Source organism: Equus przewalskii, chromosome 4 (assembly GCF_037783145.1).
Source record: "Equus przewalskii isolate Varuska chromosome 4, EquPr2, whole genome shotgun sequence".
In the NCBI taxonomy this organism is placed as follows: domain Eukaryota; kingdom Metazoa; phylum Chordata; class Mammalia; order Perissodactyla; family Equidae; genus Equus; species Equus przewalskii.
The window spans coordinates 70448770-70474658 of NC_091834.1; the positions used below are offsets into that span (position 1 = coordinate 70448770).

The 25889-nt window shown below is 42.7% G+C and overlaps 1 long non-coding RNA gene across 1 annotated transcript in view; it reads left to right on the top strand.

The window, feature by feature from the left end:
• Positions 1-6598: 6598 nt before the first annotated feature.
• Positions 6599-25889, top strand: part of LOC139083052 (uncharacterized) — a 114005-nt gene continuing 94714 nt past the window's right edge. The window contains exon 1 of the long non-coding RNA XR_011539546.1: positions 6599-6719. This is a non-coding gene — a long non-coding RNA (uncharacterized lncRNA). The remainder of the gene's footprint in view (positions 6720-25889) is intronic.

Below are 25889 nucleotides of genomic sequence, written 5' to 3' on the forward strand. Positions count from 1 at the left end.
GAAGTGGAGCACACAAACCCAACCACCACACCACCAGGCTGGCCCCTGTGAACTGTTTTTATGACTAAATTTCATCCATGCCTCCTTCCGTATTCGCCTTTGCTGTCTTTTGACCAGATTTTTCATCTTGATTCATTTAGCTTGTCCTAAAAAATCTGCACTTCTGTAGTCACTTTTAGTTTTCTTTCAATTCCTTCCAATTTTCATTTGTTTCTTAGCAAATAAAGTGCTTAAAAAGGAGTGTGGTGTTCTAGGAGCCGTGGATGTGTAGGCAGCACTAGGTTGCCTTATCGTAGGAGACCCAGCTTATCAGCAGATGGCTCGCCAACCCCCAACCGTTCTTATGGTTCAAATTATAGTCACATTCTTTTTTCATAATTGGTTCCTCTCACACAATATACTTGGCATTTCCTCTTTTTCAAGCTTTCCCCACATCCATTCAGTATCAGTTTCCTAGGTAGAGTTTTACTTCCAATTATTTTATTTAGCACTCACCTTTAGTTGAATCTTGATTGATTTTGTGTCTATTTCTTGATGTTCTTTGGCTCCATATGAATTTATCCTTTGGTCTTAATTATTGTCCTGAGATAAGAAAGGCCACCCATATTGAGTCAGATCAGAGATTTAGTTAGCTGATCCTGCCTCTGACACTCAAGGATATTTTGTGGGCAAATATGGTGACTCTCCATAGCCCACCTGACTCATTAGAAATTAAAAACACATTATGGATCTATAGCCTATGATGTTACTTAAGTTCTTCTTTGTAGCTACTTATTTATATATCCTATTTTATTTTGATTTTTGACTCACTGACTTCCCCTGACAAACTATGACCTATATCAGAGATATAAAATATCCCCTGCAATCAGTTCTCTTTGTCCCTTTTCAGGAAGGGAGGTATATGCGGAAAGGTGCTAATAATGAGTAGCCCTATGCAGACTGTCCAGCCTGAGTTTTCTTCTAAGATCAGGAGAAGAATGTTTACTTCCCAGCGAAGAGATTTACAGGTAGAGGAGACTATATCTATCTATCTGTCTATCTATTTTATCTATCGATCTATCTATCTATTGATAGATAAACTATCTATTGATAGATAAACTATCTATTGAATTATAAACCCCATCAGTTCTACTTGTTCAATGTATCAGATACATTTGCTTAGGCAAAAAAGAGAATTTCTTTGAAGGACATTGGTTAATATGATAAAATCCAAGGAAAAGTTGAACAACAAGGCTTTAGGAAATGGGAGAAGGGACTTCTGCTTCTGCTTGGCACAGAATCACTGGGACTGGATTTACCATCCTCCTCAACAATCAAAACACAGACAAAATATATGCCGCTGTGGTTTCAAGACAATGGGTGTCAGGCGTAGAAGGACTGTTATCTCTGGAGATTGGAAACAAACATGGTAAACCTTACAATTACCTCAGTTTACTTCCTTGAACTCTATTCCATATGTTTAAAGAGCTAGAGAGAAGAAAGATATAAAAAGACCCAAATTGGGGCAGGCCTGCAGCCAAGTGGCTAAGTTCAAGCACTCCGCTTTGGCGGCCCAGGGTTTCACCAGTTCAAATCCCAGGTGTGGATGTGGCACCGCTCATCAGGCCATGCTGAGGTGGCATCCCATGTTCCACAACTAGAAGGACCCACAACTAAAATATGTATACAACTATGTACTGGGGGGCTTTGGGGAGAAAAAGGAAAAATAAAATCTTTAAGAAAAAAAGACCCAAATTAAAGCATCTAGAGATGAAAGTTACAATATGTAAAATGAAAAATGCACTAGATGGTGTAAACAACAGATTAGACATTGCAGAAGAAATTATTGGTGTATTTGAAGACATAGCAAAAGAAACTACTTAAAATGAAACACAGAGAAAACGGAACCAACAAAAATAAACAGAACATTAGTGAGTTGTAGGACAACTCCAGCAGTCTAATTTAGTGTAATTGTAGTCCTCAAAGGAGAGGAGAATGAATTTTTTGAAGAAATAAAGGTCAAAATTTTTCCAAACTTGATGGAAACTAAAAATCCACAGGTCCAAGAAGCTCAATGAAACCCAAACACAAGAAACATGAATAAAACACATCATAATCAAAATCTTCAAAACCAGTAACAAACAGAAAATCTTAAGGGTAGCCAAAGAAAAAGACACGTTACATACAGAGAAACAAAGATAGGGTGACAGTAGATTTCTCATTGGAAAGAATATAAGTGAAAAGACTGTGAAACAGCATCTTTAATGTACTAGAATTTTTTTTTTAAGTCTATCAACCCAGGATTCTGTACCCAGCAAAAATAACTTTTAAAAACAAAATAGAAATAAAGACATTTTCAGACTTACAAAAACGGAAAGAATTCATCCCTAACAGATCCACACTACAAAAAATGTTAAAGGAAGTACTTTACCAGAAGGAAGTGAGAAGACTAGGGACAAGGAAGCCTGATGGCACTCAGGCATTTCCTCACTGTTTCCCTGGGACTATGCGGTTTTCTGTCTCTACTTTGTTCTTCTTTCTCTGCAGACCAACCTATGCTTTACTGTGGAATAACTTCTTGACAGCTTCTGAATTTATATACCCTCATTTCTAAACATAGTGTGGCTCTCTTTGAACCCCATTCCAAATTTCTAGGAGAATCTGAGGCTCAGTTCATACCAAGTTACTGATTATTTCTGGCCCATTCACATGTGCCTGAATTGGGGTGTGGAGCCATATTGTACAAACATGGCTTTTGAGGGGTAGTTCTCAGAGAAAGGGTTTTATTATGAGCTGGGCATACACCCTAAAAGGTAACGAATCAAGCCTTAAACTTAAACTAATCCATCACTGGCCCCATCAATCCATTGAACTCATTCTGGTAACATCTCAATCTGGATTAATCCTAAAAATCTATTGAGAAATGGGAATACCAAGGAGTCATCAACATGGGTTTTCAATGGAAATTTTATGGGAGAAAGTGAGAAGGGAGAGAGAACATTAGTTTGGACTCAGACTTGCCAGAGAAGCAAGGACATAAATTCTGAATGTGGGTGAATATTGATGTTGGTGAGTCAGCGTAGTACGACATGGACTTCAGAAGATGCAAATTGAAGAGAGGAGAGGATATTTGTGAACTCGTCTCCTCATTAAGACAAAATAATCCAGAAAAGATTAAGGTTCCATGTAAAAAGGCAGAGAGGGAGTCTTTGAGAGGAGACAGCCAATGTTTTCCTTGACTGAGGACATAGGCAGAAAAGGGAAGACATATGTTTAAGACACAGGGCATTCGTATATTGGGTAGAAAGTTGAGGTAGATGATTGAGGTAGAGTGTGAAATGTGAAGATAGAAGATGATCTGGGGAAATACGACATTCTATTTCATGGTGCAGGAATCCTAAGGTGAATGCTAAGAGAGATGTGCAAGCACCTAGATATTTAAACAGATAAGCAGACAAAGTATAACATAAGCAAAGCAAGACCTGGGACTTCTGGAAATATTATTCCTGTGTCCCTAATGGCAGATTTTTTTTCCTATCCTGTCTGGGGTCAATGTGGGCTGGGGCCGGTGATGGATTTTCAGGAATAACCTGAAAAACCAAGATTCCATCTAGAAGAAGGAGGGAAATGTGGACAAGTGCGAAGATCTTATTTTTCTTTTAACATCAACTCATGTTGATTTAGTGCTGGAATAGACTGAGGTCTCCCAGGAAAATTAGTCATTCCCCCCACTCGTCTCCTCTTCTCCCTATTGCCTTAGGTGGATACTTAGTCCATAATTTCTGCAGCAAGTTCTGTGCTTTCAAAACTATTTCCTGTGATGGGGTAGTCCAACTAAATAAAGCATTGGAAAATCCATGTCTATGCATGAACATAGGATTGTTGTCTATTCATTGTAAAACGCAACCTCAAAATCTGTAAGAATGGGACCCTACTTCACAGACTTGAGGGAAGAGAAAAGACATGGCCCTCGATTCTCAGTTGGAATGACTCCCCTAGATAGATGTGGATGTGAATTTATCATGCTTAACATGTGCAAGAGAGTAAAACTATACTTGAAGTCACCCATTTGTGCCTGTATCATGATGTTATTAACACTAAATGGACACAAAAATGGAAAAAAGTGCTCACAATGGAAGTAGATCTCTGCAGGTCCCAGTAGCTACTGTCTCTCTAAGAAGTGGTAACATTGCTGAAGTCTCTGAGGCCAAACTTTGCACAATCTTTCTTTGATTAAAGGTGTTTTAACAGTTCATTCCTTAAAGCAAAGTTTTAAAAGTGGCCAACACATGCATCTAATGGCTAAGAGCTAATGTATTCTAACTGCTAAAGAGGATTTAGAGCAAAGAATGGAGAGCTTTCCCACTAGGTGGTAGGATTTTGCCATGGTCGTAAGTCTCAAAATGTTGGGAGGAGGGAAAGTAAGTTAATTCAGAGGAGTTGAATTAAGATAAAAAGTGTAATAACACTACACATGGATCAAATAGATTGTTTTTCTTGGTACAAACACAGAAAATTCCTCCTAATGCTATCCTTGAAGTAGGCCCAAAATAAAGCAATTCAAACATTTTCGGTTTTAGAATAAAATTGAGCATTTAAATACCATTCTTAAAAGGAGACTTAGTTTTGTAGTTTTTACCCTTTTATGCTTGTTGAATTTGATATCATGTGTGAGTTTTACATATTCCAAAAATCAGTACAGTCTTGACTTTCCTCACTCTTTAAAGAACCATCCTGAACGTCTGTGAGACCCCAGTCCTCTCTGATTATAATGTGTTTTAGCAAGTATGTCACTCCAGCATTTGTCAGAATTGGTTATTTTATTAACAACTTCTTTTTAATACTGGTGCTTTTGAGAAAGAAAACCCAGAGAACTGAAGAGAGGAAAATCTCAAAAGATGTAATTCTTTACCGTCAAAATAGTTTTTTACTGAATTTCTAGTTTCTTTCTAAGGAAATCATTCTAATACTCAACTTCCTTTATCTGATTTTATGAATGTTGTTGACAGTAATAATTATTTTATATATCAAAAAACGCACTTGTAATCCATTATTTCTTGTTCTGAATTAGGAAATAAGATCAGATAAGATTCCCTGCTTTTTAAAGTATTTACTAGTTTCTCTGAATGAAACCTTGTCTCCTTTGCTAAACTCTTTTAATTTTTCCTTATCCAGTAAGTGAATCTTCCTGATCTTTTCATCATTCCCAGGTGTGACACCCTAGCCCTTGTCCCTTGAGCTTTTGAGCACCACAAAGGCCTCTGTTGAAAACAGGAGTTAGCTCTCACCTCCATAGATTTGGGTTAGGCTCTATGGTCAATAATTAATTTCAGGGCTTAGAAAAAGGTCGGCTAGACATTGTTTCTCTCTCTGAGTCCCTTTGTGGTCAAAACTCACAGTATAATTTGCCATCCAGAGCCATAGCCCTAACATTTTAGCCTTTCTGCTATCTGGGTCTTTTTTCCAGGGCCGAGCTTGCTTTCCTTTCATGAAAAGTTCACAAATTGGGGGCCGGCCCCGTGGCCGAGAGATTAAGTTTGTGTGTTGTGCTGCGGCAGCCCAGGGTTTTGCTGGTTCAGATCCCGCGCGTGGACATGGCATCACTCGTCAGGACGCGCTGAGGCAGCATCCCACAGAGCACAGCCAGAGGGACATACAACTAGAATATACAACTATGTACTGGAGGTCTTTGGGGAGAAGAAGAAAAAAAAATAAAGGAGATTGGCAACAGATGTTAGCTCAGGTGTCAATCTAAGAAAAAAAAATTCACAAATTAAAAGCTGGCTTTGTAGTAGAATTGGGCTTAGGCTCTTGTTAGCTTTCACACTGACCTGAGGTACTTCCCTTCATACCAGAAAATGATACATCCCATTCACTGGGTGTGTGTTTTTTCCTGTTGCGTGACGCTTTTGGCAAATCTTCAGGTGCTTTTGTGGTGCTCCTTTATTGGAGATTTGCTGGACAATTATTATTGATTGCCTATTTTTTGCCAGGCACTGTGCAGAGTGCTGAGGAGATATAGATACATAAGGTAAATGTGGTCTATGACTTCACAAACTCGATATCTAGTGTGGGGTAGAGATGAGTGAGCTGACAATGATAATTCAGCATGGAAAGTTAGGATGGGAAAGGTACAAGATGCCATGAAAGTCCAGAGAACTGGGAGCTGAATCCAGACCTGGGTGACCAGGAAGGTATATCAGTTAGCAGTGCTGGGTAAAAAATTGGCCAAAAACTTAGTGGCATAATATCACCATTTTATTATGCTCACAGAATTTGTGGGTCAGTAATTTGGGAAGGGCACGGTAGTTCTTTTCTGGTCCACAATGTCTGGGACCTCAGCCAAGAAGACTCAAGTGGCTGGAGGTCACTCGATGGCTGGGGGCTGAAGTCATCGGCAGTGTCTTTACTCATGTGTCTGTCACCTGGGCACAGGCTATCAGCTGGAGCACCTCCATGTGGCCTCTCCATGTGACCTGGGCTTTCTCAGAATAGTTGGAGCTCTTATATGGTCAGCTCAGGTCCCCAAAGAGCATGTGGGATAAAAGATTATTGTGACCATCTTTGGAAAAGACTTCCTAACCGAGTTCCTACCTAGTGTCCCATAAATCACACTGTTAGATTATCTGGTGTGGCACAAGGCCCCCAGCGCAACAAAGACACTCTTATTATTGCAAATATTTCAAGGGCCTAGAGATCACTTCCCATGAGCCCACAGCAAAGGCCAGACCTCTCTTCGGGTAAGGTTAATTCTTTACTACACAGCAGGATCAGGGGTAGGGTGAGTGGAGGGAAAGTAGCAAGTAACTTGATGGTTTCAGTCTGGTGACTGAGAGAACAGAGGTGCTATTATCAGAAACAAAGCCAAGAAGTAGACCTGGTTGGGAGTTCAGGAGGACAGGAAGAATGGGGCATGTCTATTAATTCAGTTTTTGCATTTGAGAGGGCCCAATATCCAAGAATGTTTACTGACTTCAGAATGGCAGTGGTGGCAGAGGTGGCAACCCTGCATCAGCAGCAAGGGAGGTGGGGGCAGTGGCAAAGGTGGAAGGAGAGAGACAGAATGATTGGAGTTTCCATGGCCCCAGGAACCACCATGTACCCTGCCAGGCAAGTGTCAGACTAGGAAGTGACCTCTGCACAGCACTCCTCCCACTACCAGGCATGTTTGGGGACTCACTCTTTATAAATGCGTCCAAAAACAAACCTTCACTCTGGGCCATTCCGTCACACTGTGAGAAAGTTTTGTCTACCACATGGATGTGAATTATTTTCTGATAATAAAATCAAAAACATCTTTGAGGGGCCAGCCCTGTGGCTGAGTGGTTAAGTTTGCATGCTCTGCTTCCCCGGCCCAGGCTTCACCAGTTTGGATCCCAGGCATGGACCCAGCACTGCTCATCAGGCCATGCTATAGCGGTGTTCCACACAGAAGAACTAGAAGGACTTACAATTAGAATATACAACTATGTACTAGGGCTTTGGGGAGAAAAATAAAAAGAAGATTGGCAACAGATGTTAACTCAGGGCCAATCTTCCTCACCAAAAGAAAAAAAAGCATACCTTAAAAAAAAAAACAACTTTGAGGTTTATTTCTCTTAGGGTATTTTTGCCCCTATTTCAATTTATAATTTCTTCAATCCCAGAGATATCTGCCAGATAATTCTGTCTTTATCCAGAGCACACAGTATACAGATCTCAGACTGTTTTCTCTTGCTAAGTTCCAGTGTTCATTTTTCTAGCAGACCTATAACACTTTCCATTTGTAATATCCCTTACTTAACGCTAGTCTAAATTGCCTTTAGTTTTTCTTTGTAAAGATGCTTTGGGGATTAACAGAGCTAAAATGTCTCCCCTGGATATGCTTCTGCTTTCTGTGTTTCCTCCTACAAAGCAAAATATCCCAAGACTCCTCTCATTTACATTGTCACTGAATTGTCATTGCTTTTGCCCAGAGCCTTCCTGATGATGGCAGCAAAACCGTAAATTAAGGAAGAACCAAAGCCAGGGATATAAATGGGACTCTGCAAAGCCCCAAGCAGATGTTCCTGGAGCCCTGGAAAACAAACACACACAAGCTCTCAGGGAGGCAACAGGATGGGCTGAGGCACGAGATAGAGGAGCTTCTCCTGTTTCCTTGCTGGGCCCAGAAGAAACAATGCATTGGATCTTTCTTTCTCCTGAAAGATTGCAAATCCCCACTGTTGTTGACTGTCTTGCTTCCTTGCAGAGATGGGCTGGCTAAGTACCTCTCAGAGTGTGGAAAGGAGATGCAGCCCCTAGATGTCTTTCTCAGAACTTCCCAGACCCTTGCAGAGTCTCAAGTTGGGGGAAAAGCCTATTGAGGAGGGGTCCCCGAAAGCCAGTCTCTTTCACGCACTCCCCAGGTGACTGATCACTGTTAACATCCTCACTGTGATCTGCCAAGTGCCACCACCTCCCCACCTCCCCTCCCCTCTGCTCCCAGAGTTATTGGAATGGAAATTTAATCACTAGGACTCAACATAGCCCAGACCAGGTTGTAACTGTGTGTCTGTGTCACAAAACCTGTGCTAGAACAGAGGTGCAGCTCTATCGGGCAGATGGAGCGACAATCCTCCCCCTCAGGCATCTATTTGCCTCCGCTTGTATAATAAAAGGTGCCCCAGTGGGTGCTTTCCCTGAACCATTTCTTTGTTTGTTTTGAGAGAAACTGACAGCTGCATTCTTAGTGGAAATACATGGGGCAGGATGTTTAATTAAGAGTCAGTGGAGTGGGTCCTCCTAGTTTGTTAATTTAGCACAAGCTGGCCCCTGCTCTGGGTAAAGCGGTGAGGGAAACTTTGGTCTAACTTGGAAGAGGCAGCCTCTCCTTTGGAGTATAAAATCTGGGGAGAGGATAGGCTGATTTGCATAAAATGCCATAGGGTAGACACCTATCTCTTCTTCCTAAGATTCAGGATGTTGTGTTAGGAAAAATTCAGGGTTTTGAGTGAGTTCTAAGTGGCCCAAATCCCAAGGCCTTTAACACTTGGGGGCTTGTGAAGCTCAGCAACTGAATGTTACCCAGAGAGAGGCCATTCTTGTCCCGTATTCTTGATGGAGATAGCCTCTGCACTGCTGAAGCACCTGGAGGAGTGAGGTCAGCAGGATGGTGGCAAGACTATGCAGAGGCCACAGGGAAGGTGGAGTGGCAGAGGCTGGTGTCTAGGGACAGCTCTGGGTGTCTAGGGACAGCTCCGACTGATGTGTGAGAAATTGTGAGATAGCTTTTGCAGACTCCTCCTGAGGAGTTGTAGAGGCTCTTCATGGGATGGAATTCCTGCTTGATCGGGATGATGCCATAGAGTCAACAAAAATTAGACTTTAAGTATTAATAGGACACCGTTTGTCAACTGAAGTTGGGGCAGCCTGAGAGCACTGCTAACCACCCACTCCACTGGGTCGGGACTTTTTTTGCTGAAAGCAGTGGTGATAATCAAAATATTGAATAACTAGTAACATGATCAGGACAGATGTTGACCATAGACCATAGACACTGCCATACAGGTGCAAATTAGCAAAATATCAGTTCTGGTTGCAAGTGCTAGGACTCCAACTCCAACTGGGTTAAATAAAAATAGGCTCCTGCAACTGGGAAGCCAAGGAGTGGGGTGAGAGTGGATATGGCTTAAGCTTGGCTGGACCCAAGGGCTCAAATGATGCTGCTAGGGTTTTGCGTGTGCTTCTGTCAATCGTTTACCTCTACCTTCCCTCTGTTGTTGGCCTCCTCCTGCAGACAGGCTCTCAAGGTGGAGAAAGATAGCTAATGAGATTCCCATGGAAACATTCATCCTGTTTAGCAATCCCAGGGGAAAAGGCACTTCTCTCACTCATGCGTATGTCAACATAGGGCAGGACTCTGATTGGTCCACAATAGGTCATGTGCCTATTCCTAGACCAATCGCTATTGCCAAGGGTGTGGGATCAACTTTGTTACTCTGTGTGCATATGTGGTTTTGCTTGATGGCATCATGAGACTTATAAGGAACAGGAAAGGAATAGTTCTCCCAAAGAAATAGAGAGGTGCTACCAGGCAAAAACAAGAACCATTTACTATCTACTTGTTGATTGAGAGCAAGGTAGTGGGTAAAGAGCAGAAGAGCTTCTCTCACCACAAACTTGTGCAGTGCTGCACTTGATTCAAACCATATCTTGGATGCTGCTTCTAAAATAGGTGGGGGCACATCCCAAAAGGTTGACTCCTGGTGATTAGAGTGGTGGAGGGAGGAAGAGACTGCCTCTGTGACGTGGCTTTCCTTCTGTGGGTTTACAGATGAATTAGTGGGTGCCCTGCCTCTGCCTTATCCCTAGGAGTGTCTAGTAGACTCTGGTGCAGGGCAGGGAAGGTAAGGGGGCCCCTGGCCACCTCCCAGCAGCTTTCTCTCATGAACTCTCACCCACACAGAACTCCCTGTCTTGCACATGCTGTGTTTCTGTGCAAGGCATGAAGACAAAGCTCCTCCTGGTGCAATGAGGAGAGGTTGGATTAATCTGACTCATTCTGTTTTTTAAAGGTTTATTTTTATCTGCTGTGGGTGGGTTGAGGTTAGAAGGTAGTTGATGATGTTTAGGTGTGAGTGGGAACCAGCCTCCTCTTTCAATTCACTATAATTGGATGTAGATGGGTTTTTGAGGAGATGGTAGGATGAGAGGGGGCTTATTTCTTTAAGGGCCCACAGTGGGAGATTGTTCCAGGCAAAGCAGCTAGAGAGCAAGGAAGATTCATAACTGGAGGTGGGCGAAGCCAATGTAAAGGGCAAGGAGCAAAAGCCATCTTCCCGGGAAGAAAGGTTGTGGGTGGAGATGGATGGAGATGCACGGAGGGCGAAAGGTGCAGAGAGAGGGGCCGAAGGAGGATATGCAAGCTGGGAGTGATTTAGTGAAGCAGCGACATGGTAAGAAGGATTTGAGAAGAGTTGTGATGTTTGTGAATCAGCCATTCAGATAAATAATTTTAGCTGTCATGGTAGAAAATGTGTATCACAATTCATGGGGTATACAAAATGAAATCTAGGAGGGAAAAGATTACAGATGGATGTCCACTGTTACCCACACTTTGCTACTTTGATTCCACATGCCCTGAACAGGAGTGAACTCGCATTTTTTGAATGCTTACTGCGTGACCAGCGTCATCTCATTTAATCCTCATAACAACCCTACAGACAGGCACTACCTAAGCAACACCATTTTATGGATGGAGGAGTAGGCTTGAAGATCTAGCCAGTTGTCTAAAGTCACAGAACTGGGCTTTGGAGCACGGCAGCTGGATTCCAGTGTGGGGAATTGAGTCCCCTCCCACCTACTTAAACCTGCTTCCTTGGCCCAGGGTTCTAGTTTCCTAGGGCAGCCGTAACAAAGTGCCACAAACTGGGTCGCTTAAAACAACAGAAATTGATTATTTCACAGTTCTGGAGCCAGAAGTCTGACATCAAGGTGTCAGCAGGGCCATGCTCCCTCTGAAGGTGCTGGGGAAACATCTCTTTCAGATCTTTGTCTTAGCTTCTGGTAGTTCCTTGGCTTATAGCAGTGTAACTCCAATCTTCACATGGTTTTCTTCTGGTGTGTGTCTGTCTCTTCACATGGTGTTCTTTTTATAAAGACATCAGTCATATTGGATTAGGGGCCCTCCTGACTCCAGTATGACCTCATCTTAACTAATTATGTCTGCAACAACTGTATTTCCAAATAAGGTCACATTTTGAGGCATTGGGAGTTAGGACATCAACATAAGAGTTTTTGGGGGACACAACTGAACCATCACAGCCAGGAACCTATAGACAGGGTCCTGAGTGTGCGCAGTCCTCTCAGCTTATTCCCACCTCCAACTGGGCTTCTGCCAAGGTCCCTTTTGCTGGTGAGGCAAATGTCCCTTTGGCTCTTCTGCTGGCTTTGGGGCTCAGCTGTGGCATGCACACTGCAGTGATGGCCTTGGCCTGATGGACTGGAGTCACTGCCAGGGGCAGGTGTTCTTCCCCTGCCACCACAGCCAGCTGCATCTTTGTCATCACCACCATGTCTTGCTGACCTGCTGGATAAACTCCTGTCATCCTTTGTTCACCATTCCTTTTTGTCCTCCGTGACAGAGACTCCCGGCCTCCATCTGTATGCCTCTCTGTTGATGATGCCTGTATCGTTGTTTAATAAATGCTTTTGAAAAATGACTTTGTCCCAATCACAAATACACCATGATTCATTTCCCCTTCCTCTCTGTGGACTTAAAATGGATCTCTACCTCCCCCTGCTAAGACCCCAGAAGGCAAATGTAAACAGTATGCCTGCTTGGGGGTCCCCTGTCTTTGAGATTGAAATTACCAGCATCCTTTCTCTTTCTTAGACTGACTTCAAAAGCTTAGGCCTGTTGAACTAGTTTCTTGGGTGGTTTCTGCAGCAGCATATTTGATAGGGAACTGTGATTTGAATGATTCTCTTAACTCCCCAGAAAAGCAAGCCTTGCTGCCCCTCCTCTCTCTGATTTGGAAGTCTGTAGAGGACACACACAGCCACATTCCCCTTTACTGTATAATGTTCCAATCAGCAGCCAGCATAATGAAATCCAATTAATGTGTTAGGCTGTTGTGATTCTAAAAATATTTCACATCCCCCAGAGGGGCTGAGGAAATTGGAGGAATCAAGGTATTATAGCCAACCTGTAATTTGCAGAAAGGTTCTTCAATCATTTTGGAGGTGGTAGATTTGTTCTTGAGAAAACAAAAATAGATCACCTCTCCAAAATGAGGCTGTCCCTGAGATCATTGCAATGATCCTTTATTCAGACGGCAGGCCTTGCGCGCAAGTCTAATGATCCCTTGGTTCAGATATATATGAATTATTAAGGTCAGTTAATTAACACATTTTTCTTCTGCTGAAGTAATTAGATGAATAGAGCTCTTGCCCTCTTTTTGGCTTTCCTGGCAGTTGCTCAGGGCCGAATAGAGGCAGTAAACATATTGCCACACAGATGCTAACCAGAGAAGTAATTTTTCGGTTTCCATTTGATTTCTGAAGTGTCATCCTGCAACTGAAGGCAGTTCCCACCTGGAGAGTGTGGTGGGGGGCGGGGGGGGGGGGCGGGCAGTGGGGAGCTAGAGGAGAGAGCGAGGTGAAGAACCAGCAACAAGCCTTCGTACAGAGCTGCCTGAAAGCGTCTTCTAGATACCCGATATTCATTTGTCACTCCACCTCATTTTAGGCTTCACGTTTTACAATTTTGTGCTTCCCTTGCAAAGTCTCCATGTCATTTATATAAAGTTATCCAAAGTGAATTGTTATTATAGCTACTTGTTTTGCTGTTCCAAGGTCATTTCCTTTCTATCTCTAGTATGGTCAGAAATTAGAATTTGATGTGTTTGAAGTGATTTTTCTGTAATTTGTGGTTCCTGATTTTCTAGGCCAATGGTTCCTAAGACTGCCTTTGTATCAGAATCATCTGAAGAGCGTAATAAAGTACAGATTCCTAGCCTTCCCCTCACATCTATGGTCTCAGAATCTCTGGGGTTGGGACCTGGAAATCTGTATTTTAAAAATCTCCTAAGGTGAGTCTGATGCTCAGTCAAGGTTTGGGAACTGCTTTTCTCGGTAAGGATGATGGAAATGCCAATACGCAGCATCCGTCCTTTTCTTTGCTGACAGGCAGCCTGCCATCATTCTGCTTGTCAGGCCTGATCACCAGTCCAGGGAGGCCTCCCGAGTTGGCCCAGGCAAACACACAAAACGGCACTAGTGGCTGGGTCTGTAGGTGTGATGGGTCTTGATCTGCATTGCTTGATGTTGTTGCCTCCAGGGCCTCCACTGCCCAGAACAACCAGCATTTTATGGAAATTATCTGCTGTGAGAAGGCTGGCTAGCTGAGGAGGTAGAACCTGGCAGAAGAGAAGGATAAAGACATCGGTACCAACTACCAGACTTCCCAGGGCTTCAATTTCCTCACCTGTAAAATAGATTTAATAATAACAACCCCATGTGGCTGTGAGGCCGAAACAAGGTGACATATGTAAGAGTCCTAAGTAAATTTTAAAGCACTATATCATGGAAGGATGATGAGGTTGATGGCGATGATGACTTAGCAAAACTCTGATGAAGGCAAGGGGGCAGAATGGAGGGTTGGAGCAGAGGAGGCAGACACTGTGCTATCTTCAGAGTGGGGCAGGTGGCCCAGCAGCACCCTGCCTGGCCCATGGGACAGAGTCAATAAATGTTTCCTTCCTGACCGTTGCCTCACTGAGGTTTTATGTGGTTCTCCTGGTATTTCTTTCCTATCGTTAACACTTTACGATCACTTTTGCTGATTTTACAGCATTTTGTCTTAAAAAATATTGTGGATGCAGGGGAAGGTCCCGCACGGTGTGACTCACCCCAGCTTCACGCCTCCCACAGTGGCCCTGCAGATGGGTCTCTGCATGGAGATGGGGATGACTGGTCTGCTCTATGGCATCCAGCTTAGGAACTTGGGGATTTTTTGCGTGAAGACTTGCTGGGATTCCCCAGAAAAATGGTGAAGTGGGCATTATGATTGGTGGTAGGACTCATAGACCGTAATGATTAGAATTCACTATCAAAAGTGGAACTGAAGCCATATCCAGCTTTGGGGAACCTATGACACAGCAGAGTAGAGGCCCTTGGGCTCTATAACTGGGCTACTGGGTCGCATATGTTGTCACTTGGGAGGAATATCAGATGCGAAGTGCTTTATATGCGTCACCTAATTTAAGTCTTACAACTCTGAAGCAAATAATGTTATAAGAGGGGCGCAATCCTTTATCTGCAATTCTGAAACCCCCAAAGCTTTGAAACCTGAGGTTTTTCATAACTTATTCGAATGTAAAACTGACTGGCCTGAAATCTTTTGACAGGAAAACATAACTTGAACTTCTGTGAGCCTATTTGTAGTTTTGATTTCTCCCACTTAGTGTGAATATTCATATGTTTTGCTGCAGAAATATTAGTCGATTTGATTCAGGGGACTATGTCAGACCTCGCTGGGCGTGGTAGATAACATATGGCACAGGCAACACGCTACTGTCCTATAATCCAGAAAATCTGAATTCTGAAAACACATCCGACTCCACTCCGAGTTTTGGAATAGGGATTTTCATTCTGTTTCTCTACTTCTATAGAAAAACTGAAGCTTCAAGAGGTTAATTTGCCCAGGGTGAAAAAGCTGTTAAGCTGGGAGCTGTGGATCCAACACAGGTCTGTTTCTAGCTATTCTGCTAAAAGTTGCTGTTTCTTCCCTGGTTTTGATTCATGTCCCCAAAAGCTTCCCTTTTGGTTATCCTGGCTCATGCGGCAGGCCCAGGAGGAGGTGCGTGCGTGTATGAGTATGTGGGTCTGGGTGCGGGGAATGGAGTCACGTCTTCCCTCTTAGTTACCTACCTCATTCTGCCCTCCACTCTGTAAACCCTTTGCGTTTGTCCTAAACCATGAGTCTGATCACTCCACTCATCTGCTGAAAATCTCTCAGCGCTGCTAGAGAGTCAAGTCCAAGCTCCTTCAAGCGGGATGTAGAGTCCCCTCTGAGCTGGCACCCATCTGACCGTGGCGTGGTGAAGAGTGGACTCTGGAGCTCCATCAGAGGGTAAACTCCCTCCCTGCTGCTCTCTAGGGGGGTGTAACCTCGGCCTTGTCACTCACCTCTCTGCCTCAGGACTTTTGTCTGTAAAATAAGGGTGCTAGAGTCATCTACCTCCTGGGGTTGTGGTGAGGAGTGAATGAGTTAATGCAGGGTAAGCTATTTAGAACAGGGCACGCAGTAAGCACTCGGTAATGTCAGCTGGGATTGTTAGGTTTCTCTAGCCTTTTGTCTTGCTGCCAACACTCCTACCTCTCCCCACCCAAACCCAGCTTCGGCTGTCCTCCCAGAACTGGAAAGACTCTCGCAGCCTCCTTGCCCTTGCTCATGCCTTTGTCTTTGCAAAGTGTCCTCTTGCCTGCTCATCTTTTACAACTCAGCTCAAGGGTCATTTTTCCCTTGAAGACTTTCTCAACTTTCTTGTCTCCTCCCTGTCCTTGGGTCCCTCTGATGCCACATTTGTTTATCTGTTATGGCCACCTACTGTATTTTAAAGTTCATATTGGTCTGCTGATCACTCTATTTCCTTGAATTTTAAGGCCTTTGGGAATGAGTCTTGTAAATGTTTTCATCTCCAGTCTCTGGCATTGAGTCTGACACAAGCCACACCATCAACGTGTGTGGGTAAATGCCATAGAGAGAATTCTTCCCAACTTGGATAGGAATTTCTGCTGTGGATGCTATTTACAAGTAACAGAGTCCACTCTTGCTAATTTGAGCTGAAAAGGAATTTATTAAAGGATATGAGGTAGCTCACAGGACTCCCAAGAAGCCAGAGAATGGGACTTGGATGTTTTATAGCTAGGAACAAGAGGTCAGTGAGTTGTTCTGGAGGAGGCCCTTCTGCCCAGCTGGGCCAAGACAGGGATACACCTTGCTGATGCTGAGCACAGGGCACTGCCTCCAGACTATTGCCACTGCTGCCACTGAAAGCTGAGTGTCTCTCTTGCCACTCTCCTCCATCCTCGCCAGGATGTTGTCAGGTAGTGCCTGGGTGTTGCCTTCTATGTGTGTTCCTCTCTTCCAAATTGAAATCTCCCATGGAGGCACCTGATTGGTAGAGCCTAGGTCACATGCCCTTATGTAGCCTGCCAGGGAGGCTGGCAAAGGGAAGGCATCTCCTTTGAGAAAGCATGGGTTCACAAAGTGCGGGTACCCAAGCACAGAAAGGGATTTCCAAGGTGTTGAAGGGCCAGAGCATCCTGCAATGGTGGCCAGAATTTACACCAGCAGCAGTGGAGGTGCTGAAGGTGTGGAGGATGAACACGGTTGTGAAGGGCTGGCATGGTGAGGTTTTCCCCAGGCAGCAGGAAGTGAACTTTCATAGATTTGGAGTGAGAGACTCCGAAGACTGTGCAGAAAAATGGGGGAGACGCTTAAGCTTAAAGTTCTAGACCACTGACTTTCTTACCTGTGCTCTTCATTGTCCACTCTCTAGTCTTCCCTGGCAAGACTGATGTTGTCTGGACAGATGAGGATCATGCTTATGCATCACAATTGCTCTCCTCTCTAAACTGTTGACTGTGAGGTGTTCATTGATAACAAAGAAAAGGAAGGAATTATTCATTGTCTAAATCAGTGTGGTTCAACAAAAGTTCTCTATCTGCCTGTCCACTAGCCACATACGGCTATCACACACTTGAAATGTGGCTAATGTGACTGAGGAACTGAATTTTTAACTTATTTAGTGTTAATCAATTTAAATGTAAATAGCCACATGTGGCTAATGGCTAAATTACAGGATAGCGCAGGCCTAGGTAATTTGACCTGTTTAGGAAGGCAAAAGGGATCACTTTTTTTAAATGTGAAAACATATTTTTAAATGTATCATAGCCTAGCATATACTCGAGTGTTGCTTCTTGGCAAATAAAGCCTTTTTCATTGATAAAAATATTCATGGCATGTTGATTTAGCAACAAACAAGTGAATGGTGAGATATTGGATTTAATTCTCAATAGTGATTCCTCATATTAGGGTCTGTTAAACCAAGAATCTAAAAGTAGAGTTTGCAATAACTATTTCCTGAGTAAACCACTTTGGAAAACGCTGTTATTTGCCAAAAAAAAGAAAAAGGGTCAACGTTTTGGACCGTGGTCCTGAAACCACACATCAGAGTCACCTCGGCAGGCTTGTGATAACAGACTGCAGGGTCCCACCTCCAGCGCTTCTGATTCTATAGGTCTGGGTGGGGCTGAGAATTTAGATTTCTAATAAGTTCTCAGGTGATGCTCATGCTGCCAGTCTGGGGACCACATTCTGAGAACCCCTGACTTAGGAAATGCTCTCTTAAAAAAAATTAAACCAAGCTTTTCCTTGTAAGACCTCTCCGAATCTTTCATCTGCAATATCACACTGGTACTCTGGAGCTCCCAGGGGGAACTATGTGTGTGCCACATCCCACACTGGTTTGATCATAAAACCCTTTGCCCACAGAATCTCCTAAGATCTAGAATTGGAGAGTCACTACTTTATGAAATTCCACTGAGTTAAACACAAATCTTAGTCTCTCATTCTTCCACTTCCTCTATCCAGCCACAAAATTGGAGTCTCCAGGCTTAATTCTGAGATGACTTTTCTTTTCCATCTAACCTCTCCTCGTAGGAGAGCTCATCTAGGGCCACGACTTTAAATGCTGATGACACCCAATTTGACATCTCCACCCAAACCCTCCTCTGAACTCTGCATAGGGTATCCACTGCCTACCTGGCATTTTCATCTCAAATAGAATGTGCCCTGAACTGAACTCTTGTTTATAGCTCCCTTTGACCCAATCTGACTTCTCTCCTAGTTTCTCCTTCTCAATAAATGTCATCACCATCCACTACCTGGATTGTCATGAAACCCATCAGCAAGATCTGTGACTTCTGCCAAAAAAGATGTGTGTAAGAATGTACGAGTACACACTTACATACACGTGAATGTCACCATAATACATATGTGTGTACGTATGTGCATACTCATAAATATAAATAATATGTCTACTTTTATCCATCTATAATGCCTCATGCTATTCAAGACATGTGCCTTCTTTGATCATATTGCCACTTTTTTTTTTTTAATAAGATAACTCCTATTTCCTTGGGCCGTGCTATCTTAGAAGTTTCAATGGGGTCATAATGTAAGAGAGAAAAAAGGTATTTCTCCACCTCTGCTCCCATCTATCATTGTGGAAACTCAGACGGCTTTCAGATCTTTCCAGCTGGTTCAGGAAGCTCCTGAGATGTTTGGCACGTGCTCAGGAGTTAGTCCTCTGTGCCAGGTTGCCCGCTCTTCCTCCCTCTGCTGTGGTGATGTCGCCTGTCACTCAGAGAGGAGCTCAGATGATATTATTCTTTCCTACTTCTCCTCTATTCCAGAAAGAGTTGAGTCCAGCTTCATGCCCAGGCTGCTGTATCCCACTTCTCTGATGAGCTCCACATCCTTCTGAAATGGGATATGAAGGGACAATGAACTCTTCTGTATTCTGTTATACAGGCTATAGGATTGCTGGTTTTTATGTTCTGCATCTACCTGATAGATCTTTTATTTTTCATTTCTTGTATTTCAGCCTCTTTTTCTGGGACTCAGGCAAACAACTGCCCCTAAATCTCTTTTCCCTTTCCATACTGATTTAGTGTTCTTGGATTAAGTTTGTACAACTTTATCCTCCTTTCTTTTAAGGAAGACTTTTTAAAAGTGGCTTCTCGTTCCTCAAACAGTCAGGACTGTGGGAAGTCTAAGCCCACTGGACTTGCTTGTTTTCTCCCTGGGGTGTACCCAACCTCTTGCTTACTGTGCATCCTGCCCCCACATTGACGTAAATGCTCATGTCTGTGTGTATATGCAAGTATCTGTGTGTTACATATAAATGAGATCCCTACTTCTCTCCATTTTATTTGCATCACACTATAAAACCCAGAAGTGGCTAATCTGTGGGCTCCTCTTTTTGCCCCCTTCCTTTTGGAGCGTCCTGAATTGTTCTTGGTTACTTTCAAAAACAGTGTCTGACTTAAAGCTAAGACCTGAAACCATAAGACTCCTAGTAGAAAATATAGGTAGTACACTCTTTGACATCAGTCTTAAAAGGATCTTTTTGGACACCATGTCTTCTCAGACAAGGGAAACAATAGAAAGAATAAACAAATGGGACTTCATCAGACTGAAGAGCTTTTACAAGGCGAGGGAAAACAGGATTGAAACAAAAACACAACCCACCAACTGGGAAAAAATATTTGCAAATAATATATCTGACAAAGGGTTAATCTCCATAATATATAAAGAACTCACACAACTCAACAACAAAAAATCAAACAACCTGATCAAAAAATGGACAGGGGAGATGAACAAACATTTCTCCAAGGAAGATGTACAGATGGCCAATAGGCACATGAAAAGGTGCTCATCATCACTGATCATCAGGGAAATGCAAATCAAAACTACACTAAGATATTACCTCACACCAGTTAGAATGGCTAAAATAACCAAAACAAAAAATAGCAAATGTTGGAGAAGTTGTAGAGAAAAAGGAACCCTCATACACTGCTGGTGGGAGTGCAAACTGGTGCAGCCACCAGGGAAAACAGTACGGAGATTTCTCAAAAAATTAAAAATAGAGATACCATATGACCCAGCCATCCCACTACTGAGTATCTGAGTATCTATCCAAAGAACTTGTAATCAGCAATTCAAAGAGACACATGCACCCCTATGTTCACTGCAGCATTATTCACAATAGCCAAGACAGGAAGCGACATAAGTACCCATCAACTGATGATTGGATAAAGAAGATATGGTGTATATATATACACAATGGAATACTACTCAGCCATAAAAAAAGGATAAAATTGTCCCATTCCCAACAACGTGGATGGACCTTGAGGGTATTAGTTTAAGTGAAATAAGCCAGATAGAGAAAGACAATCTCTGTATGACTCCACTCATATGTGGAAGATAAACAAATGCATGGACAAAGAGAACAGATTAGTGGTTACCAGGGGAAAGCGGGGTTGGGGGGTGGGCACAAAGGGTGAAGTGGTGCACCTACAATATGACTGACAAACATTAATGTACAGCTGAAATTTCACAAGGTTGTAAACTATCATAATCTCAATAAAAAGTAAAATAGATAAATAAATGACAAAAACAAAACAAAACAGTATCTGAGGGTCAGAGATATAGATTTTATACTTCAACCGTGTTGGAAATCTAAAGATGATTAGGCCTCTGAGTCTAGGTTCTTCAGACTTTATTGACTTTATTCACCTTAAGGGAAAGATCCAAATTGCAACCTGAGCTTCAGGGGAGAGCAGCACTGAAGGGCAGGACTCTCCCCCTGCCTTTCCCTGTCCACCCCTCAGTTATTCTGCTTCCACCAAAGCCAGGCTTCTCACACTCGTGGGGCACACTGCGGCCCGTAGAGCTGCCAGGAGTCGTGCAGGTGGAGTGGGCTGTAAGCACAGCTTAGCACGCGTGCTGCCTTGATTGCTCATCAGAAAGCTCAGGGGACAGATGGAGGCTCTTTTTAGTTTTTCACTTATTAGCGGTTTCTCATGTAGCATAATCCCACTTAGGCAGCTTGGTGCAGTTATAGCTGCATAATTTGAAAGATTAATAAACAAAGAATAAAGGAGTCACGAATTAAGAGTAGTGTGTGTCTTTTCAAATGCAAAATGGTCCCAACGTAGATTTAAAACACACAGTTAAAGGGAAACCTTGTCTGTGGTCAGTTGTTCCTCTTTGTATCACAGTTGTGAATAAACAACTTAGAGATTCATTTGTCTAGACCCTATGCCAGTTTGATCCCAAATCATTGATGCCATTGGATGGACCTGATTTTCACTTCAGCCTTTTTCAGCAATTAAAACAAATCTTATAGTAGAAAGAGAGAAACACCTCCTCCTGTATGTTTAAGGAAAGGGAGGGTCTTGATACCTGGGAGGGAGGGCAAAGGTATGGGAGCGTTAAGTCAAAAAGATGATTCCTGATGCTGTGTTTCCAGAGCATTCTGAAGGCCTGCTGTAGTGCCCCCACCAAGATACCAAATGTGTCAACATTAGCTTTTTATTTTTCCCTCCAGAGCAATGGTTTCCAAACCTAGCTGACCAACAGAATCACCTGGAGAGCCTATTAAGAACACAGATTCTCAGTCCAGTTGGGATAAGAGATTCAGTAGGTCTGGGGTAGAGATGAGGAACTAACCCACCTTCAGAGTAGGTAGCAGTTATTCAAATCGCCTTGCTTCTGGGATTTTTGCCCAAAAGAAAACACATGCTGAAGACCACCTCCAATTTGTCATTAAAACCTAAATTCACTGAAGAGCCACTGCTGGGTGACTCTGGTCCCTCCATGATTTCTTATAGAGTGTTTGGAACAGCTTTCCATTTCTTCTCAATTTTCTTGCAACTCTCTCTTTAAATTAGATGCTTTGTTCAAAATTTACTGCTTGCCTGGCAAATATTTGGTGGGACACCATGTACCTCCCAAAGGCCCTCATTATCATTAGTGACTGTTATTAATTAATTGCTTCCAAATATATGCAACGCTTCTTGGCAAGTATTGTGTGTTGGTTTCAGAATTCTATCAGTTATTCAAATAACTATTCATAGTCCATTTGGCTATGATTTCTTATATGGTGGTGTTTATTCAGTTAAAATTTCAGCACATAGTCTGTAATAATAACGGTATTTCAAATATATGTATATATGGATGTTTGCTTGTATTTATGTAAATAGGTAAAAACATAATCAGCCATTTCCTCTCCAGAAGTGACAAGTAAAGGAAAAATGTAATCGCCATCCTCATATTAGTATTTTGAGAAATGGATTGGTAATCAAAATTATTTAAATATTAGATGCAAATGGAACTATGTGCATTATTATAAACATTTCTCTTTATTTGACTGTTCCATATGTAAAAATTCTCATCATATCTCCTCAAAGAGTGATTAGAGGAAACAGAATCCTCTGTTTAAGGCAAAAACAACTTAGAACCTTATCAATTTGTTTTCTTGTTACTATGAAGCTAATTTGAATAATGCTCTTTTTTTTTGCATTGAAATAACTCTGGTTTAAAATTCATCATTCAAGTAAAGGACTAACTCATCTGTATACTCCTTAAATTTGAAATGGTTGTGATTTTGTCTCAACCTCACCTTTCACATTTTCATCATTAAGAGACAGCTCTATCCTTTGCCAGGCTCAGATCCCTGCCTGATGGCCAATTGCATGGAGTGGCTGGGAGCAGCCAATGCTTCTGGATTCACAGAAGAGTGAGCGCAACAATTACTTACGATCCCTTCCATTTCACCCTTGATTTTCTTGTGAAGCATTGATCAAATACTACCCAAAGGGGCGATTAATAGCATTTAAACATTTCTGCTTGCTCTCCATCTTCCCCTTTTAAAGGACGTGCAGTTTTTCCTCTCCTTTTTTTTTTTCTTCAAAGTTAGGTTGCCTCTGAAATTCAGGACTTTCTTGCAGGAGACAATTTTCCTCACAGGAAACAATTTTTACCTTCAGGCAGTTCTTGCTCCAGGGAGCACTTTGCACATGAAGTAGAAGTAGACTCCTTTTGGGTGCCTCCTCAGCTCACAGCAACATCCCCCTACCCCTGCATCCGAGAACCATCTCCTGGTACATAGGGTGGGTCCTCAGAGGCCATATTTATTCTTATAGCCTTGACTATCACCTCGAGCCATAGAGGTTGACACTTGACCCAAACTGAATCTACTGTGGTCTCTCTCCTCAGAAAGTGAAATTGGTATTCAGACACAGTTGGTCTCTGTGAGTAACTGTAACTGGAACATGTATCAGTTAACTCTGGGAACAATAATGCTGCAAAACAACCAACCACAAATCCCATAGTCATACAACCATCAGCACTTATTTATGCTCACGCATCTGTGCTTGCCAGGGTTCTGGCTGATCTAGTCTGGGCCCAGCTGAGCAGCTCCTCTCCATGTGCTTTTTATCTTCATCCCAGAACCAGTAGCCTAGGCTGGGCATGTTCTTATGTGCTCAGGTTTGAAATGTTTGTGTCCCTCCGCGAATTCATATGTTGAAATCCTAACCCCCAAGGTGATGGTGCTAGGAGGTGGGCCTTTGGGAAGTGATTAGGTTCTGAGGGTGGAGCCCTCATGAATGAGATTAGTGTCCTTGTAAAAGAGATCCCAGAGAGATCCCTTGCCCCTTCCACCATGTGAGGACACAGCAAAAAGACATCGTCTTTGAACCTGGAAGTGGGCTTTCACCAGACATTGAATCTGCCAATGTTTGATCTTGGACTTCCCAGCTTCCAGAATCGTGAGAAATAAATTTTGTTGTTTATAAGCTACCAAGTTGATGGTATTTTACAGCAGCCTGAGTGAACCAGGACACATGGCAATGGCAGAGCACAAGGGTACATGTGGAAAGGCAGCAGGCCTTCAGAGCCTAGGTTTGGAGTTGCATACTTTCACTTTTGCCTCATTCTGTTGACCTAATAAGTCAGGGTTGAAGCCAGTGTTAAGATACAGATAAATACACTCTTCGCTGTGGTGGAGTTACAGTCATACGGCTCATGGCATGGAAATGAGGCTTGAGGGGTGGGTGGGGGGTGCTGAGAAGAATCAAAGCCAGTGATGTCAACTTGGGTTCACCTGTGGGGTGGCCAGTTTCTAAAATTACGTACAGATCAGGAGCTTAAGCAGCTTCTTACTTCTTCTCAACAAAGCAGAGGCAGTTGGAACAAGCCCTAATGGTTCCTCAAAAGAAGGTTTCTGGAGGGTCTTCAACTGTTGATAAACTCTCCATTCACTGGAGAAAGCCTTTAAACTTCTCTTTGGTACCTTTTCCCAGTAGGAAAGTAAATAGAATGCAAAACTTTATTGGTCAGTAGACAGAGTAGAAAACTTTATTCTAATGTGTGGTATCTTACACATGGTGGATGACCTCCAAATTTGTACCTACAGTCAGTTCTGACTTCTACTTTAAGCTCCAGATTTGAATATTCAACTGCCCTTTGACCTCTCTATTTGGATGTCTAATGGGCGTCTCAAACTTAAAATGACGGAATCAAAACTCTTTACTATCCTCCCTTCTGCCCCAAAAACCTTGGTCCTCTTCTAGTCTTCCCAACTACAGTACGTGGTACTTCCTTCCATCTAATTGCTTAGGCCAAACACTTAAAAGACATACTTGTTTCCTTTTTTCCCTCCATCCAATCCATCAGCCATACACTTTATTTTATAAGCTGACTGTGACCATGTATCACCTTCACTTTGTCACATTTCCTGAGCCATTGTCATTTCTCACTGGTTTCCCTGCATCCTCTCTTGCCCCCCTAAACTCTATTCTTTTTAAAGTCTTTATTTTATTTTTATTTTTTTATTTTTTAAAGATTAAAAATTTTTTTTTTTCCTTTTTCTCCCTGAAGCCCCCTAGTACATAGTTGTATATTCTTCGTTGTGGGTCCTTCTGGTTGTGGCATGTGGGATGCCGCCTCAGCGTGGCTTGATGAACAGTGCCATGTCTGTGCCCAGGATTCGAACCAATGAAACACTGGGCCACCTGCAGTGGAGCACGCGAACTTAACCATTCGGCCACAGGGCCAGCCCCCCTAAACTCTATTCTTACAGCAACCAGAGTGATCTTTGAAAAACATCATCAGTCATTTCACTCCCCTGACCAAAACCTTCCATCATACTTCTAATATAATTCTCGCTCCTTTTGGTTTGCTCCTTCACGTCATTCATGGGTTCACTTAGCTATTACTGCTCAGAAAGTCTTACCTGCTCATTTTCTCTAAAACAACTTACCTACTCCACCCATCTCCATCCCCTGCCAATTTCCCTAATCTTTGTTTTTCTTCATAGCACTTACTGCTACTTGAAGTTATATGTTTATTGTTTACTTTTTTATGGCCTCTGTCTACCCCATGAGAAAAAAATCCGTGAATACAGGGACCCTGCCATTTGTGTTGCTGTATTCTCAGCTTTTAGAACTGGCCTGGCACATAGTAGTTGCTCAATAAAAATACTTTCTGAATGAAGGACTAAGTGAATCCTAGGCTACAAGGTATTCTTGTTATAACTTGTTGCACAGCTCCATTGGACCCTATTCATTCCATAGTCACACACAGCGGTACTGAAGTTGGCAAAAGACAAGCCTATATAGTGGATATTTTACAAATAGGTTGCTTTCTAAAATTATTTCTGTACTCTTTCTGGAGGACTCAGAGATCAGAATGGGGGTTCCAAGTGCTTAGGTGGCAAGAAGCTGTGTATGTAGATGAGTATCTTCTCTGATTTTTATGAGATGCAACAAAAGTCATCCCAATAAATTTTCTGTCCACCCAATCTTCTGTT